Here is an 11,490-nt window from a genome sequence, read left to right as displayed (position 1 = left end):
ATGATTAGTTTGTCTTCAGCATTAACATCTAGCTTACATACAGAAAAGTGCTATATCTCATAAATACAGTTGAATAAAACATTTACATGTACCTGGAAAAGCACTGCCAGAAGAAGACCTGGAATATTCCCAGCACCCAGAAAGCTCCCTCAAGTCCCTCCCAGTCAGCGAGTAGCCACAGTAGCCACTGTGTCCCTCACAGTAGCCACTCCAGAAGCGTAGATAGCTTTAATCTTGCCTGTGGCTTTTGCCCCATCAGATCAGTTTCCAGCAATGCCCTTGGAATGCCGTCCTCACCAAAATATTAGCATTCTGCATAATCTTCTCGTCCTTATCTTGCAGAGAGGGTGATTTCAGCCCAGCATTTAAAATCCTCCAAGTACTGATATCCTCCTGGTCACTTACCCTCTCTTTGTGAGTCTTATCAAATTGAGTTGTGACTTCTGCTGTTGTAACCAAGATTTGTTTGATAGTCACAGCCTTGGCAGCTGATGTCTTCTCTCAGAGGTGGAATTACATTTACCAAGCTCCTGTGACTTAGGCAGAAAATTGGAATGTCAATATACCTGTTGATAACAAGAACTGTAATTGTTAAGCAGACCAGAATTGAAGGCAGATCTAAGTGAAAAGTCAAGTTACACACTAAGGTGGTTGGTGAGCATTTGATCATCCAATGCTATCAACTAAAAACCTATTTGATGTCAAGCATCGTGTTGGACACTAGGTGGAGAAGAGCGAATAAGAAAGATGGGGCCCAGGCTCATGGGCTCTAAAGTGCAAGGAGAAGACAGGCCCTGAATGAATAATCAGGCTTATTGGTGAAAAAACTCTTAAACTCTGCTTTCTCTCCTGAACTTACTAAAATAGCAGAGATTTTTATAAAAAAGGCAAATTCACTAAGACACAGCTCAGCAAACTCTGGTCTATGGCTCAATCCATCCTGTGGCTTACTTATATGCATCCTGCTTGCTAACAATTGCTTCATATTCTTAAATGGCTGCAAAAACTCAAAAGAAGAATAATATTTTATGACACATGAAAATGTCATAAAATTCAGATTTCAGGGTTCACAGATAAAGTTTTATTGAAACACAGCTGCATGCAACCACATGTGTTTCAACACATGTTCCCTGCATTGTTTTGTGGCTGCTTTCACTCCATAGTGACAAAGTGAATAGATACAATAGAGCTCATGTGGTGTACAAAACCAAGGAAATTGGCTATTTGGCCCTTTATGGAAAAAATTTGCCAAGCCCCTACTCTAGAGCAGCCGTACTCAATGGAACTTTCTGTAACACTGTCCAACACAGCAGATAACCACTAAGCTACATGTGGCTGCTGAGCACTTGAAATGTTACTAGAGCAACTGAGGAACTAAATTTATTGTTATTTATGGCAGTGCTGGGGTTTGAACTCAGGACCTCATGCTTGCGAGGCTGGTGCTCTACCACTTGAGCCACACCCCCAGCCTTTTTTGCTTTAGTCATTTTTCAGACAGGGTCTTATACTTTTGCAACCTGGGCAGCCTTGGACCTAGGTTCTTTTACTTTCACCTCTGCCACAGCTGAGATTGCAGGCATGTGCCACTGTGACAGGTCCATGTTTTTGGTTAAATTTAAATATCTGCATGTTGCTAGGGGCTACCATATTGGATAGCACAGCTGTAGAGAGCAAAAGGAAGGGTGCCTGGGTAGTAAGCCACCAAGCGTAGGGTAGGACAGAGGCACCACACTCCAAGCACAGGAAGTAGAGAACGTTCACTAAGGAAGGTTGAGAACCCAGTTCAGCCTCTTCCTCTCAGGCTTCTTTCTTTCTTATTTATGCTTCCTGCACAGCTGGAATGACGGGCACATGCCACCACGTCCAGCTTTTATTTATTGAGATGAGGTCTTGAGAATTCTGGCCTCAAACCTCGATTCTCCTGATCTCTGACTCCCAAGTAACTAGGATCACAAGCTTGATCCAGCCTTCTCACCTGCCCAGAATGCAGGTGAGATTTCTAGAAGTGGGGCAGTCGTGATGCAACTATGAGAACATGAGCCTACTGCTAAGGATAGCAAAGCAGGGAAATAGAAGGAACTTCTATCCTTAAGAATTTCTTTGAGCCTCTGTACCAGCCCAAATTGCCTGTCTCTGGTTGTCTTGTTAGGTGAGAAGAATAAAGATTTGTTTGGTCTGATTTCTGTTATGTGTCACTCGGTACGATTCTGACTGTTAAGTTCTCTAAGAAAAGTCTCTTTTGTGTCCCGTAGCCCTGACATGTGGCATTAATAAGCACCTGTGGTGACCCAAAAATAGAGCTCGGGGAGGATGGATTGGCTGTGGCTCTGATTCTGAACTTGCTGAGCTATCACCTGTCCCATCCATGCTTGGAACAAGAGTGCCTTTATCACTACTCTCCATAACCAGCCAGAATGCAAGGGGCTGAGTGAGCAGCATGTCCACTGTCTCAGGAAAGAATGGGGAAGCAGCTCTCAGAATGCTGGCATCTGAAGAAGGAGCTAGAGACTGGGGATGATGACAAAACCAGGACTGGGTAAATAAGCTCTCTTTCCTCTGGCATCCTGGAAGGCAGGTTGTAGTAAGTAGATGAAGCCTGCTTGGGGTCCAGACTGTGACTCAGGGGGTGAAGCAACAGTATCAAGTCAGCTACTTGATTGAACGCAGCAGAAGCAGACTGTGTAAGTGGAGGAAAATAGCATTCATTGGAAGAACCTGGGATGGCATACAGAATCAGAGGTGAAACCAAGAAATGGAGGTGGGACACACGAGGAGCCCTAGTTCTAGGAGGCCCAGGCAACAGACACAAATACTGAGTCACGTCAGTTGGGTCATGTGCTCATTCCTCAGTGAAGAAGGGCAGAAGGCCTTGGGCTGCAGTCTTTCTAGATGGTATTGGGAAGGGTGGCTTTATGGAGTAGCCAAGGGTTCTGGTATTGGAAGAATGGCAGAAGATGAAGTGGTAAAGACAAGGAAACAACAAAAAATGTCCACTGCAGACAGTACAGAACTGATCAAGGGCATGGGATGAGATCAGGCTGACCTCAGATAAAATCTCAGCTTTGCCCTTTATTATCTGTCCTTGATCAGATTTGTGACGCCTCAGCTTCCTCATCTGTGTGTGAAGAGAGTGAGTCATGTTTAAACCCACTAGAATGTAAACCCAGGGAGGGCTAGGACTTTTGGTTTTTCTCCCCCATCATCACTGATGCTTAACTTGAATTCATTGCATGAATGCATGAAGTTGATATTTGCCCCAGGAGATCCCTTAGGTCGAGAGTTTTGTGCAAATGTGATGTGAGAGGTGCTTGGAGCACAGGAAGCATCATTCCTGCCTCACTCTGGAGAGGGAGGAGGAAGGCAGACACCAGGAAAGAGACAAACAGCTGCACCTGCCCAGACTTCACTTGGCACACTCTCACCACCACACCCCCACCAGCATGCTGACCTGCTTACCCACAGCCACCATCACCAGGCCCTCGTACACACCAGCATGGTTTTGTACCTGAAATCAGCAGCCCCACGTTCTCTGTGGATGAATCCAGGACTTTCTGGCATAACATTGGCATGTTAAACTCCACTCATGAGTTTGACGTGTTAAGAAGTCTGAAGTCTGAAGTCACCACGCCCCTACACTTCACAGTGAACCATGACATATAGTGACAAATAGAATAAATTATAGCCCCAGGGAATGTGTGCATTGTTTAAAAAAATACACACAGCAGAACTGCTCTGGTGGGATGAATGTATTCCCACTCTTTCAGTCATGTTTTCATCCGCCGTCTTGACAAAGATGGAGTTCTAAGCCATTTCCATCCCCAGGGCCATTGTAAAAACACAAAGCATAAAATAGGCAACCTTTGAAGAAAGTGGGATTTGGGAATGCGTGATCTTTACTCCCACCAGTAACCACTACCTTTACCATCGTCATTGTCATCCTCACTAGCACCACTCCCACTGTGTCACCAATTACCTTCACTGCCACCTCCACCCATCCACCCAAGCCCCAGGTGGCCAGCACCAGCAGCATGACCACGTCTGTGTCTCCTTCCCTATCACTTTCTCCACAAAAATGGTCATCAGCCTGGTGACCTCCAGACAGTGAATCATACTAGGACCCAAGCTGGGTGTCCTTTGCCAGATTGGTCCACCCATCCCCCAGTTGCTGTGACAGGTCCCAGCTGCTCCCTCGTTCTGAGAATTCCTTTAAATAGAACTTCCTTGCCAGGAAATAATCATGCTTTTGCCTCCCTTTCTCTCCTGTCCTATTCTGTTTCTCTTGTCCCCTCACAGGTCTCACTTGAGAAGTCCCTCAATAAATCACATACAAGGTTTCTGTTTCTGACTTGGCTTCAGGAGAGTCCAACCTAAGACATGCTACCACCACTGCTGTTGTTTGAGACAGAGTTTCACTGTGTAGCTTAGGCTGGTCTTGAATTTGCCATTCCTCCTGGTTTAGCCTCCTGAGAGCTTAGATTATAGGCATGTGCTGCCATACCTGGTCTACTACCACTCTTACCAGTGCATTCATAGCAGTGTTCTTGAATACTTTCCCTGTCTTCTCCCTTCTTGGAGAAATTGCACAGGAAGTAGTGAGGTGGAGCTGGCCAGTTTCAGCTGAAGAGGGCCAACTCTGCATGTGCTTCCTAACTGAATTCAGTACATTGACAGCTGGAAGCCAGCCGTGGTGGGAGTATTTATACCACGGAAATTGGCAAAAGAAAAAATTGTTGCTTGTAAGATTTGGAGATCTGGTTGTTAAATACTTCCTAGCACACCAGTGGTCACAGGCCATGCAATTTTAATCCTTTGATCTCACTTAAGTGTCTGAGATAGACTGTTACCCCTGGAGATTTATCCATAGGCTGCCAGTGACATTTGAATCATGTGGTCTGGTGAGAAACAATGGCCTAAGCCAGCAGATGTCTCATGGAATTAGGGAATCAATAAACTGTAGCCAGTTCGGTAGGAGAACTGCATAGCAATCCTCGTAGCTACCATATATGGGATGCTAAGCTAAATTTGTGTCTAGCTAGGCTTGTCACTTGCATTATCTTGTCTAATTTTTATGTCACTCCTTGCAGCAATCTTACCATCCCCATTCGTCAGATTGAACAAATTCAAGGAGACAAAGTCCTTGCTCAGGACCATATAGCTTGTTGTTAGAGACACTGTGATCCAATCTGTAAAGAAGGTCTGGGGCCTTGATAGGTGACAGCACAGTGGAGTAGAAACTAGGGTAAGTAGAATGTGTTCATCAGGACACATCAGTTTCAAGTTACAGAAACCAAACTTGCGCTACCTTCAATAAAGAAAGCTGCTTCTTTGGGACAGTCCATCCGTAGACAGGCAAAATGGGAACTGGCTTGCAGGCTAACTGGAAGAGGAATCCGAATCTCTCTCTCCTTTCCTCCCTCCCTCCTTCCCCCCTTTCCTCCTCCTCTTCTCCCCTCTCCTAATGCTCTATTAAAATTTTTTTTCTTTGTTTCTCCCTGCATACCAGTGTCCTGCCAAAAAGGGGCCAGGGAAATCTGTCCCAACCACTCTACCCAATCTAATTCTAGAACATAGTTGTTCAAGACATCCAGAGGATAGTGGGAGGGTTAGAGGTGTGGCTCAAGTGGAAAAGTGCCTGCCTAGAAAACAGGAAGCCCCATGTTCAAACCTTAGCACTGCCAAGAAAAAAAAGGGGCTGGTGGGGGGAGAGTAGAGGACAGTAGGGTCGTGCGATCCAGAGAGTCATGCCAGGTTGTGGATGGGAACAGTGATCAGAGCTCACCATCTTTGCCCATGGTTGGGATTTCTGTACCTCTCATAGTCCTTCCTGTGAAGCACATGGTGTGAGGGAAGAGAAACAGTGCAGGTTTGATGTCACACACATCAGTACCTGGCCTCATAGGTGGTTGATGACCAATAGGCATTTGGCTTTGGGAATCCAAATCTCTCTCTCTTCTCTGGCTCTCATTTTCCTCATGAAGTGGAGGTGATCAGCGGGGTATCGTTGCGGGTGCTGTGATCCCAGCTCTTGGGAGGCTGAAGAAAGGATCTTCAATTTGAGGCCAGCTTGGGTTACAGAGTGAGAGCCTGTCTCAAAAAACCATGGGCTAGGAATGTAAGTTAGTGGTACAGCACTTGCATGCATGAGGCTCCAGGTTTGATCTGAGAGAGAGAGAGAGAGAGAGAGAGAGAGAGGGAGAAAAGAATCATCATATTTAGCTGGCAGAACTGTGAAGATTAGTGAACGGGATGACACACCTGGACACCTGGACACCTGGAACATAGTTGGTCTTGGTCAGTGTGAGGTCCTGCACTCCCTTGCTTCTCCAGCAGCAGATCACTCTCCTCACGGGGGGGCGGGGTATAGCTCAACTGGTAGGGCACTTGCCTTGCAAGCATGAGGCCCTGGTTCAATTCCCAGTACTACAAAAAACAAAACCAAAACAGATCACTCTCCTCTGTTACGCTATTTCTGATGAGGCAAGTAGGGTAGCTATACGCCCAAAGGAAATAGATTATATTAAACATATCTGTATGAGGCCCTAACTCTTTGCTCTGTTAGCAGTTGCATAAATCTTGAAGTCATCTCCATCTCTCTCTGCCACCCTGGCTAGCCTCCAAACCAATTAAACATTGATGTCACAGCTATATTTATCTTCTCTTTTCCCTTTCAGCCACACCCTGGACATCAGTTCTCTATTTCAAATAAAAAATTTAACCCTAACATTTGTGGAGTTCTTAGTTTATGAAGCACTTCCAGACTCAGAAGGAATTAAAGCAAGATGGAACTGTACAAAGAATAAAGTATGAAAGTCAAGTGAACAAGGTCAATGTCACCAGTGAGAAGTCACGTGACTGCCACATCCCCTCCAACAAATGTGATGAGGGGAGAGCATTGTTTCTGTGAAATTGCACCCCCAACACAAACCTACAACTTCTGTCGTAAACATCCCACAAGACAAAATTAGGGACATTCTACAAAACATCTGATTACTACTCTTCAAAAGTAAGACCAGGGACTGGAGGCATGGGTCAAGAGGTAGAGCACCTGCTTTGCAAGTGCAAAGCCCTGAGTTCAAGTCCCCTTCCCACCTAAAAAAAATGTAAGACCAGGAGTCTAAGAAAATGTGACATAAATGCAATGTGATTTCCGGGTTTGGAAATTGGAACAGAAAAAGAACATCATTGGAAAAATGGGAAAATCTGAATTAAATAAGTAGTGCAGTTAATAATATTATACCAAGTAAATTTTTTAATTTTATAAATGTACCATGATTATGTAAGATGTTAACACTTGAGGAAGTTGGGTGACAGGTAAAAGGGAACTTTCAGTCCCATCTTTGCAATTCTGCCATAAATCTGCAATCATTTCAAAGTCAAAAGTTTAAAAGTAAAAGCAAAGAAAAATCCTGAGATGAGCATAACTCAAATGAGATGCACTTCTTTTAGTCATGAATACAGGTAGGTAATCAAGATAATTTTATCAAAATTGTCTGATTCTTCTTACGTTTTGAAGAGTTGTGTTTTATTTATTTATTTATTTTTCTTTGGCAGTACTGAGGTTTGAACTCAGGGCCTTCACCTTGAGCCACTCCACCAGCCCTTTTTTTTTTGTATGATGGGCTTTTTTTCGAGATAGGGTCTAGTGAACTATTTGCCCAAGCTGGCTTCAAACTGTGATCCTCCTGATCTCTGCCTCCCAAATAGCTAGGATTACAGATGTGATTCCAGTCTCCATCAGCAGTTTTTGCTCTGGTTATTTTTGAGAATGGGTCTCACTGTTTTTTTGCCCACACTGGACTGTACGCAGTTCTCCTATTTATATACTTCCTGCAGTCGCTGGGATGACAGGCATGTGCCACCATGCCCAGCTTTGTCCTTCGAGGTGAGGGTCTCCTGAACTTTTTGGCCTGGCTGACCTTGAACTGTGATCCTCTAGATCTCAGCTTCCCAAGTAGCTGGGATTACAAGATTGCATGACCAATCCTGCAGTACCTGAATGGACTTAATAAAATTGTAAAGTGAGAGCAAAGGAAGAATTTATGAATTTTAAATGGTGATTCCTCTACCAGAAGAGGTATTAGCTCACTAAAGATACCTCTGGAAATCTCAAGAGTTGCAGCATCATTACTTTAAGCATTTATTTTTCCTCCTCCTCTTCTTTTTTTTTTAAGCTGGGGATCAAACCCAGAGCCTGTGCACACTCGACCATATACATTTCAATTTTGGAAAGTGACTCTACAATGAAATGCTGGTGCTGCTACAATTTTTCCTGTCTCTGTTCCCAAACTTCCCAGTTTGTATTGTTTATATAGTTATTTTTACACTGTTGAGTGAATCTGTTAAAGATTGCTTTTAGTTACAGAAAACATGAGCAGCCAGTGACTTCAATAAACAAGTAATGAAGAGTCAGGTGGAGGGCTGGCGGAGTGGCTCAAGCAGTTAGAGCACCTGCCTAGAAAGTGTGAGTCCCTGAGTTCAAACTCCAGTACCGCCAAAAAAAAGAAGTCAGGTGCTTCAGTGCCTCAAAGATGTCAGGGTTGGGTTCTCTGCAATTCTCTTGGGGGTTTGCCTCATGATTGCAAAGCAGCTGCTCCTTCTCTAGCCATCCTGTTCTTGTTCATCTCAAGATGAAGGTGAAAATGATTATATCAGAAAAGGAAGTTTTCCCACAAACTCCTAATCTCTATCTCCTTGGCCACAGCTGTTAAAAGCTACCTATAGCTGTGACAGAGGGTAGGAAATTCAGAATTTAAAAAAAACTAAGCCCATTTGATGGCTCCAATAAAACTGGTGTTTCTTAGAAAGATATAAAGGACTGCTAATTCTGTTATTTTTCTGGCATTCTTACATATTAAAGCCTTCTTTTTCTTTTGGTGGTACTGGGGTTTGAACTCAGGGCTTCATGCTTAGTAGGCATGTGCTCTACGGCTTGAACCATGTCTCCCCGATTCCCAGCCCTTTTTGTTCTGGTTATTTTTGAGACTGGCTCTCACTTTTTGCCCAGGCTGGCCTGGACCACAATCCTATTTGTGCTTCCCTGCATAGCTGGGATGACAGGTGTACCACTGCATCAGCTGTTGGTTGAGATGGGGTCTCCAGAACTTTTTGCCAAGGCTGGCCTGATCTCTGCCTCCAAGTACCTAGGATTATAGGCTTGAGCCACTGCAGCCAGCTTAATTGGTGGTATTTTACTGGGATCTCAGGAATTATCCACAATAACTTGCCTTGTCATTCTCTAATTTCTCTACTGCCCTAGAATCAGACTCTGAATGGAAAGAAAGCATCAAGGTGGCCCTAGTCCAGCAACCTCACCCAGGCAGAAACTGTCCCTTTAAAAGGGACAGGAGGCAGAGGTGGCTTGCTGCTGACAAAAGGCTTCTGATTGACAGCCAACTGCTCCCTGGAGGCCTGATGTCACCACCAGTGAGCAACAAGGCATCCAACTGGCAGCTCCACAGTGACCAGGATGGTTCTGCTGTTCTGCGCAGCACTTGCCCAGCAGGATCTTAAAGTGGGAGGAATGTGTGTTGAGGGCTGCGCTCCAGCCCGTCCAGCCTCCTCAGGGCCTCTTTCTGCCTTCCCTTCCAAGCTTGAGGAATTTGCCTTCTCTCCTCCCTTCTCTCTGATTTGGACCTTGGCGTCCTGCCTGCAAAGCCAGGCTCAGGTGGGCACGGTACTGAAGACTGAACAGCTCTGTCACCTCCATGGTTCTAGGACCATCCTTCAACTTGGCTCTCACCTGCATTGTACCCCCACTCCCACGCTCCCACGAACCTGGCATCATTTTTTTCTAATCTAAAGATAATGCAGGCTCATTTAAAGAGGAATGTATAGAATAGTATAACAAATAAAAGTTATTCAGTAGCTAGCAACCACCGCTAACACTTTTCTGTTCTGTTCCCCTAGGTTTTTTCTTTTCCTTCTTCCTTCCTTCCTTCCTTCCTCCCTCCCTCCCTCCTTCCTTCTTTTCTTTTATTTTTCTTTCCTTCCTTCTTTCCTCCCTCCCTCCTTCCTTCCCTCCCCCCCTTTTTTTTATTGTACTGGCATTTTGAACTCAGGGCCTCACACTTACTGGGCAGGCACTCTGCCACTTGAACCATACTCTCAGCATCCTGTGGGATTTTTCTAGGCATCTATGCAATTCTTTGGGGAGATGTAAGTTGCACACACCTATATAAAGCACACATCTTAACTATACAACTGGATTCATTTTGGTGTGTAGATAGCCCCATGACCACAACCCAGCTGGAGACTGAGCACACCCAAGCAGGCCGCAGGCTTCCTGGTCAACAATTTTTCTTCTTCCCACCTTGACCCTCACAGGCCAGGCTTCCCAAGTTTTGAACTTGATAAAAATGGCAGAAAATGTATTTTAAAATTTAAAATGGGACATTTTATTTTCATAATTTATTATCTGATATATCATGAATACGTCCCATGTCTTTCTTTTAAAACTTTCTATGTTGCTCCAGGTGCTGGTGGCTCGCGCCTGTAATCCCAGCTACTCAGGAGGCAGAGATCAGGAGGATCACAGTTCAAAGCCAACCTGGGCAAACAGTTTACGAAACCCTATCTCGAAAAACCTTATCACAAAAAGTTGGTCTGGTGGAGTGGCTCAAAGTGAAGGCCCTGAGTTCAAGTCCCAGTACTACAAAAATAAAAAACCCACCAACTTTCTATGTTGCAATGCTGGGGGTTGAACTCAGGCCCTCACACTTGCTAGACAAGCACTCCACCACTAAGTCACACATAACCCTAGCCCTGAAGAAGTTCTTTTTCAGGACCATATATTTTATCATATGATTCCACATGATTTTTTTAGTCATTCCTCAACTATTCTATTACACATTTAACTTGTATGTGGGGTTTTGCTATTTCAGGCAGTACATGGAGCATCTTTTTATGCACAGTGTTTCAGACGACAGAATTACAAGCTGGCCTGGAGCACAGAGTTTGGAGTCTAGAGTTTTGGAGTTACGGAGACCAGGGTTTGAGCTCCAGCCTGCCACTTCCCAGCTATTTGAGGTTAGCAACTTACAACCTCTCAGCCTCAGTTTCCTCACTTGGAGGTGGACCCACCAATACTCAGCACATCGTGTGTTGCCACGAGAGCTCCTAGTTAAGGGGAAAGCACACAGCACACTATGCTTGGCGGAGTGCGCACCGGCAAATGTTAAGCTGCCGTTATTCATCTTTGTATTCACTTCTAATTATTTCTTTAGGAAAGATTCCTAGAAATATGATTGCTGGATCAAAAGGAGTCTTTTTAAGATAGTCTGCCAAATTGCCCTCCAGAAAAGCTGTGCCAATTCCCAGAATTACCAGCTGTGCTGGAAATGCCCTTTCACCACTCCCTCAACAGTGAGTGTCAAGAAATAGAGAGAGGAAGGGGGGAGGGAGAAGGGAAGGGGAAGGGGGGAAGGGGAAGGGGGGAAGGGGGGTAAGGGGAAGGGGAAGAAAGGGAAGGGGAAGGGGAAGGGAAAAACATTG

General features: G+C 44.8%; 1 non-coding gene across 1 annotated transcript; it reads right to left on the bottom strand.

Annotated features, from left to right (window-relative positions):
- Nucleotides 1-1,393: 1,393 nt before the first annotated feature.
- Nucleotides 1,394-1,466, bottom strand: Trnaa-cgc (transfer RNA alanine (anticodon CGC)). The gene has a single exon. It is a non-coding gene; the product is annotated as a tRNA-Ala (tRNA).
- Between the last annotated feature and the right edge of the window lie 10,024 nt (nucleotides 1,467-11,490).

The sequence above is a fragment of the Castor canadensis genome, chromosome 5 (assembly GCF_047511655.1).
Source record: "Castor canadensis chromosome 5, mCasCan1.hap1v2, whole genome shotgun sequence".
NCBI classification, from domain to species: domain Eukaryota; kingdom Metazoa; phylum Chordata; class Mammalia; order Rodentia; family Castoridae; genus Castor; species Castor canadensis.
This window is presented reverse-complemented; position numbering and strand designations above follow the sequence as displayed.